A 6,797-nucleotide genomic window follows, 5' to 3' on the forward strand; every position below is an offset into this window, starting at 1 on the left:
TGGATTAGCAGCAGACTGACGAGCTGTGAACCAGGTGGTTTACCTGGAGGAGTGCGCGTCATTAACTGCAGCGCTGTGGGTTAGAGTCCGACCTGTGGCCCTGTACTGCGTGTCATCCCGTCTTCTCTAAACCTGTGAATCAGCATCAGGCTACATCTCTTGTTACCCTTGATATTCAGTCATTTTGGGTCATAAGCACATAAAGGAATGTGTACTGGCTTTTTAAATTCTCACAAAATCACGTCACCACATCACATCACATAAAAGGTGAAACCCTACTCCGCTCTGATGAAGCAGGTAAAAACATCTGTCACATCTGCAGCTTCATGTTGCAGCCAGTCTGGATCTTCAGCTGCTGCTCACCTACATCACTCTGTCCTTTCAGGTTCAGTCCTTTTCATATTCTTGTAAATCACGTGACTCCTCCCTCAGCTGTGTCACAGGTGGGCGTGGCGTCAGAGTCAAAGGGAGCTGCCCACAGAACATTGTACCGCGGTTGTCTTCGGTCACAGTCCACTTACTGCCTTTCAGCTGCTTCACACTGCCTTCATCGATTCTCCAGGAAGCTGGCGGTTATTAACCAGCAGAAGAAGAAGATGTTTTCTTCAGTGCTGACCGTCTGTGTGTGTCTCCTCACCTGTCTCCTGCCATGTGTGTCAGGTAAGCAGTGTGTGAGCGGATATATGGAGGAAAGAGAAAGTAGTTGAGCTTGTGGGGAAGTTACTGTAAAGACTCGGTCTCTCTGTGTGTGACGGAGTCTCTGAACATGGCGGAGCTTCACTTCCTCTTGTTCCAGTCGATATCAAAGCGAACATCAAGTGTGTTTCAGAGGTTTATGTCAGAGAGGAAGACCAGATCCTGGTCTGGGATCAGATGGGTCACTGAGGACGAGCTTTAGGCTCCTGGTGTCATGGTGTGTTCAGGTGTAGTGGGACAGGGGCGCTGCCTCGTGTGATGGCGGAGTTACCGTCTCTTCCTGGTTAGCGGTGACGGTGGATCAGATCACGGCTGCTGCTCAGATACGTCACATCATTTCACTCAGTCTGAACATAAAAGAAACGGACTTTCCCGCTCAGCCCTGGTTGTTCCACACTACCTACAACCAGGTGGTCAAATCTGACCCATGTCTGAATTCATTAACAAGCACTGAAACAACACTAACGATCATCCAGGGAGATGTTTCATCTGCTCAGTAACTTATCATTCACCCACAACCATAAAACTGTGTATATATATATATATATGCTTAATGTTCAATGTGCTGAAGGCCACATGTCACTCTCAGAGGACCAGCTGTGTTTACTGAACATTTCTTCTCAGTCTGACACCAAGTCAAAACAAATGGCAGATCTACTCCTTCATCTCTTTAAAGTTGTGTTTTGGCCATATTTAAATAGACAGGGGCAGTGAGAGAGAGACAGGAGAGCTGGGGAGGGAGATGATCACCTGCAGGAAACGGCTTGATCCAGGTTCAAACCCAGGCGGCTGCAGGCAGGACTGAACCTCAGTCCTTCTTTTAAACTGCTGTTTATCAATGTTTCCATTTTAACATCCTGTTTATTGCATCATCTTAATGACCTTATGAGTTAAATTATCAGGAATGTCTCATTAAATCATATAAAACATACAAAATAAACGTCTCTCAGACAGATACAAGAGAACAAGCCAATGAAAACCTTTGTCCCCAGGTGTCTCTGTTTTCCTCATGTGAAATTACAGAAGTGTTTGTGTCACACAGCTGATCTCTGATCATCAGGTCATGTGACTACAGATGTGTGTAAACAGATCAACTGCAGCTCAGATCTTTGCAGCACATCTGGAGTTCATGTTTTTACAGGTTAAGTTTCTTCATCATCATCATCATCATCATCACCAGTTAGCTCAGATCATGGCGGTTCTGTGGTGAACCTTCAAAATAAAAGTATTTGATAAAGAACTGGGTCACTGACTTTTACTTCCTGTTTCTCTCTGGACTTTTTCTTGTGATTCAGGTGAAGAGACGAAGGTGAAACCTGGAGAAGACGTCACTCTTCAGTGTCGAGGTCCCAGAGATGCTGAAATCAAACTGATAACGTGGATCAGACCTGACCTGAAGTCAGAGGATTACGTCTTCTTCTTCAGAGACAAACGCCTTTATGAAGAATACCAGCATCCATCTTATCGTGGTCGAGTGGAGCTGACAGATCCAGACATGAAGGACGGAGACGTCTCTGTGATTCTGAAGAACGTCACCATCAACGACGCTGCAAGATACGAGTGTCATGTTGGAAAAAAAGGAAGTCGTCCTCAGCTCATCAGTAACATCACCCTGACAGTTACAGATGCAGGTGAGTCAGAGCTGCTTCCTGGTTGTTGATGTGAGAGTGAACCATCACAGACCAGATGTTTGTGTTTTCTCCAGATGTTGTTGTTGAGACTTTGTAGAGAACAGCTGGTCTGAGTCATGTGACCAAAGTGCAGTAGATAATGTCTGTCTCATCACCTACCTGACAGCTGACACCTCACACCTGTTTCTCTCTGCAGGTATCACAGAGGAGAGAAGGAGGGAGGAGGGAGGAGACAAGGAGAGAGGAGACAAGGGTCTACATGTTGGACTGGGAGTCGGTCTGTTTGTTGTTGTTGTTGTTGTTGTTGTTGTTGTTGTTGTTGTTGTTGTTGGTGGTGGTGGTTTTATGATCTATAGGAAACGTAGACGATCCACAGAGCAGCCTTCATATGAACCTGCTGATAGAGCAGCTGATCCTCAGCAGGTGTGAAGAGTCTCTGATCTGTTTCCTGTTTCCTGTTTCTCTCTGATCCATGAAGAAGAAAAGAATCAGAGTCTGAAGGAAACAGAGACATAAAGTTCAGATGAACAAACTCCATCAGAGAGAAGCTTCTGCTCTGTGACTGATCCACTGGTGGAAATGAAGAGACACATACAGAGACATTCTGTTCCCATGACAACAAGTGAACCTGTCCACACCTGGAGCAGGACTCTACCTGGGAGGTGTGGTCAGACTGACATCACTCCTGGTTCATTTGGTTTGTATGTATTTCCTGTTTCTGACTCCTGTGTTGATTTAAGAGGCTCAGCTCAGGTGAAGCTGCAGTGTCACTTTAAATGTTGCTGCAGCAAGGAATTGTGGGACGGCATTTCTGTTTCCTAAAGGAGATAAGGAAGGAAGCAGTGAAGCTCCTTTCCTCTGCTCTGATCATGAAGCCGCTCAGACTCTGAACCTTCAGGAGAAAGAGTTTGACCTTTGTGACTCCGCCCACTACACACCTGTTTCTTTTTCCTAAGAGGAGGAGAGGAAGAGGAGAGAGAGAGAGGAGAGAGAGAGGAAGAGGAGAGGGAGAGGAAGAGGAGGAGAGGGAGAGGAGGAGAGGAAGAGGAAGAGGGGGGGGGGGGGAGAAGAGAGGAAGAGGAGAGAGAGGGAGGAGGAGGAGGAGAAGAAGAAGAGAAGGAGAGTGAGAGAGGAAGAGGAGGAGAGGGAGAGGAAGAGGAGGAGAGAGAGAGAGAGAGGAAGAGAGGAGAGGAAGAGGAGGTGAGAGGGAGAGGAAGAGGAGAGGGAGAAGAGGAGAGGAAGAGGAGAGGGAGAGGAGGAGAGGAAGAAGAGGAAGAGGAGAAGAAGAGGAGGAGGAGAGGAAGAGGAGGAGAGGAAGAGGGGAGAGAGAGGAAGAGGAGGAGAGGAAGAGGAGAGAGAGAGGAAGAGGAGGAGAGGAAGAGGAAGAGGAGAAGAAGAGGAGGAGGAGAGGAAGAGGAGGAGGAGAGGAAGAGGAGAGAGAGGAGGAGGAGAAGAAGAAGAGAAGGAGAGTGAGAGAGGAAGAGGAGGAGAGGGAGAGGAAGAGGAGGAGAGAGAGAGAGAGAGGAAGAGAGGAGAGGAAGAGGAGGAGAGAGAGAGAGAGAGGAAGAGAGGAGAGGAAGAGGAGGTGAGAGGGAGAGGAAGAGGAGAGGGAGAAGAGAAGGAGAGAGGAAGAGGAGGAGAGGAAGAGGAGAGAGAGAGAGGAAGAGGATGAGAGGGAGAGGAAGAGGAGAAGAAGAGGAGGAGGAGAGGAAGAGGAGGAGGAGAGTGAGAGAGGAGGAGAGGAAGAGGAGGTGAGAGAGAGGAAGGTTTCTCTCCAGTCGTGTCACAGTCTCCTCGTGTTGGTCTGAGCTCAGTGATGAAGAGGAGAGTAAAAGCTTCATCACTGAATCCTCCATTAAAGAATCAAATGAAGCTCTGACAGTGACTAGATTTTATTTAGTGATAAACTCAAACAGGAAAACTATTCCTCTGATTTATATGTTCTATCTACTGATCGTTGTTATTGATCACTTGATTGTGAACTCTTTTGTCCCTGTCAGGATCCTGTAGGAATGATGCCTCAGTGTTTCCAGGTGTCTGATTGGTCAGTAGTTTGGCAGTTGACAGTTAACCTGCGCCAGGTCAGGAGTTCATGAGCTCAGGGACCAGGTGACTCTGGGAAATGAAGTCAGGATCTGTTCTGTTGGTTACAGCTGCTTTATTTCCTGGTTGTATCTGTTGGACTCAGCAGCAGAAGCACCAGCTGTTCAGACGTTTACGTCTCATTATGATAAAGTGTGTGAAATGTAAATAATAATAATTAACTCTTCTGTGTTAATAAATGTTCATACAGTATTGTAATATAACCTGTGTGTCTGTTTCTTCATGAGGATGATGAGCAGAAGTCGTTGCTGGTTCTTTCTCTCTCGTGGAGCTAAAAGCAGTTGGAGCTGTTGAACATGTTGCTGCAGGTGTGATCTGAACCAGCACACCTGAGCAGCTGCTGTTTTATAGTGGTTCTGTTCAGTATGAGAGCTGTAGCTGTAGGTTCTGTTCACCTCAGATCTACGTCCAGACGCAGCCGATACGAACATGCTCACTGTTTTCTATCAGTTCTACTGTCACTTGAATCAAAGTCACTGCGATGTGGAACTCACACATTTGTTTATGGAGGTCACATGATGTTTCTCTGTGTGGGAGGAGCTTAATCTGTCATCTCTCCGATGAGTCACAGGATTCAAAAGTGAAAGTGTTCTGGGATTCAGGGGAATTCTCTGTTTTATAATATAGTTTTAACGTGTTTTAAAACTGACTATAAACAATTAAATTCAATGAATAATTATCTTAGAAAGAGGAAATGTTGTGTTAGAATAAACAAGCATCAGCCTCCATCTTTACTGAGCCGTCTGATCAGGTTTTATTTGATCCGTCAGCAGGTTCAAACCCGCCTCCTCCTCCTGTAACTCAACCATGAGACTGTTTTGAATTCAGATGTGGAGGAAGTATTTCAGCTGCTGTCGCCCTCAGGGCTGATGACGAGTCTCTGGAGGTGGGTCTTTATTGTCTCTGTGTTGGCACCATTTTGTTTCCTGTTACCTCTGGACTCTGTGCCGAGTTTCTGAGCAACAAGAACAACCGGTAACAGGTTTAATCAGCGGCGTTCTCAGATGAGTCATAATAATGATAATAACTTTATTTATGGAACTTTTCTTAATAGAGTTACAACATGGTAAAACCAGATAAAAGAAAAGTCCAAAGCACCTGAGCAACATAAAAACATCTCAAATCATCATTATGAAAAAAGATCTGACAGTAAAAGACGTAAAATATATAAAAACAATAACATTGAAACACGTATCAGACGTCACCAGAGGCTGAGACAAAGAAACGTGTTTGAAGAAGAGATTTAAAGGAAGTTAAAGAGTCACAGCGTCTGATTTGCTTCAGGAGAGCATCACAAACCCCGACCCAGCAGGACCTCTGTTGGTGTGACACAAGCTATGTCAAGAAATCAGAGATAAAACGGGGGTGGAGCCATTTAAAGCCTTAAATATATTTATAAACATCATTTATATATGGAAATTACATGTTACTTTGTGTGTGGGAGGGTTTAATGTCAGAAAGGCCAGAGTCAGGAGGCCGCTAGGATCCGGGGGCTGTAGACGAATAAATAACTGGGTGTCATCAGCATAGAAATGATCATAGACGACAAGATGAAACAGTTCAGAGACTGAATATGAAATATAAATAAAACAGATAAAAACATGAATGCATTCAAAGCAGGAAGAGACATTTTACTGCATCAGAATCAGCTTATAGTTACTACTTTCAGTTATTAGTATATTATTATATTGATAATATAATGTTCTGGACCTCTTTGAATATGAACTGAATCCTCCTGCACTGTTTCAGCTCAGAACAAGAGGATTTATGTCGTGGGATGTTCAGTGTCTTGTCTCAGAGGTTTTCTACCTGTGGTCTGCCGCCCTCTGCTGGTCTGTGAGAGGTACTGCAGGTGTTCAATAATGTAGTTTCACTGTGGGAATCACTTTTGTTTTTAACACGTGTCCATGTTTAAATTATTGTTTTAAGAATGATCAAATTCATGCATTTTTATAAAAGGTAGAAAAGTGACTTTCAGGATTAAAGGTCTGTCCTCGGCGGCCTGTGCTGTGCTAATGTTGGAATCTGTCCCTAATTAATTACCGTAACGTTGCCGGAAAGTGATTGCTGTTGTTGGAATCAGTTTCAGGTCACACTCGAGGTGCAGAATTAAAAGGGGTGTGTCTCCTGTTCATCGTCATCACTCCGTCTGTGGTGTTTATGCACATTATCACTCCACACACTCGGAGAGTTGGCGGTGAAGCTGACACCATAGCAACAGTAACTAAGGGGGGAGGGGTCTTAGGGAAGGCTCCGTTCATCCCAAACGAGCTTTCCTGTGCCCGCGAGACGAGAGGAGATCGCGAGAATTTAAAGTGGCGCCAACAGACAGGGCCGAGGCAGGACGTCGACCGGGACCACAACAAG

The sequence above is a fragment of the Seriola dumerili genome, unplaced genomic scaffold (genome assembly GCF_002260705.1).
Source record: "Seriola dumerili isolate Sdu_G_001 unplaced genomic scaffold, Sdu_1.0 BDQW01002857.1, whole genome shotgun sequence".
Lineage (NCBI taxonomy): Eukaryota > Metazoa > Chordata > Actinopteri > Carangiformes > Carangidae > Seriola > Seriola dumerili.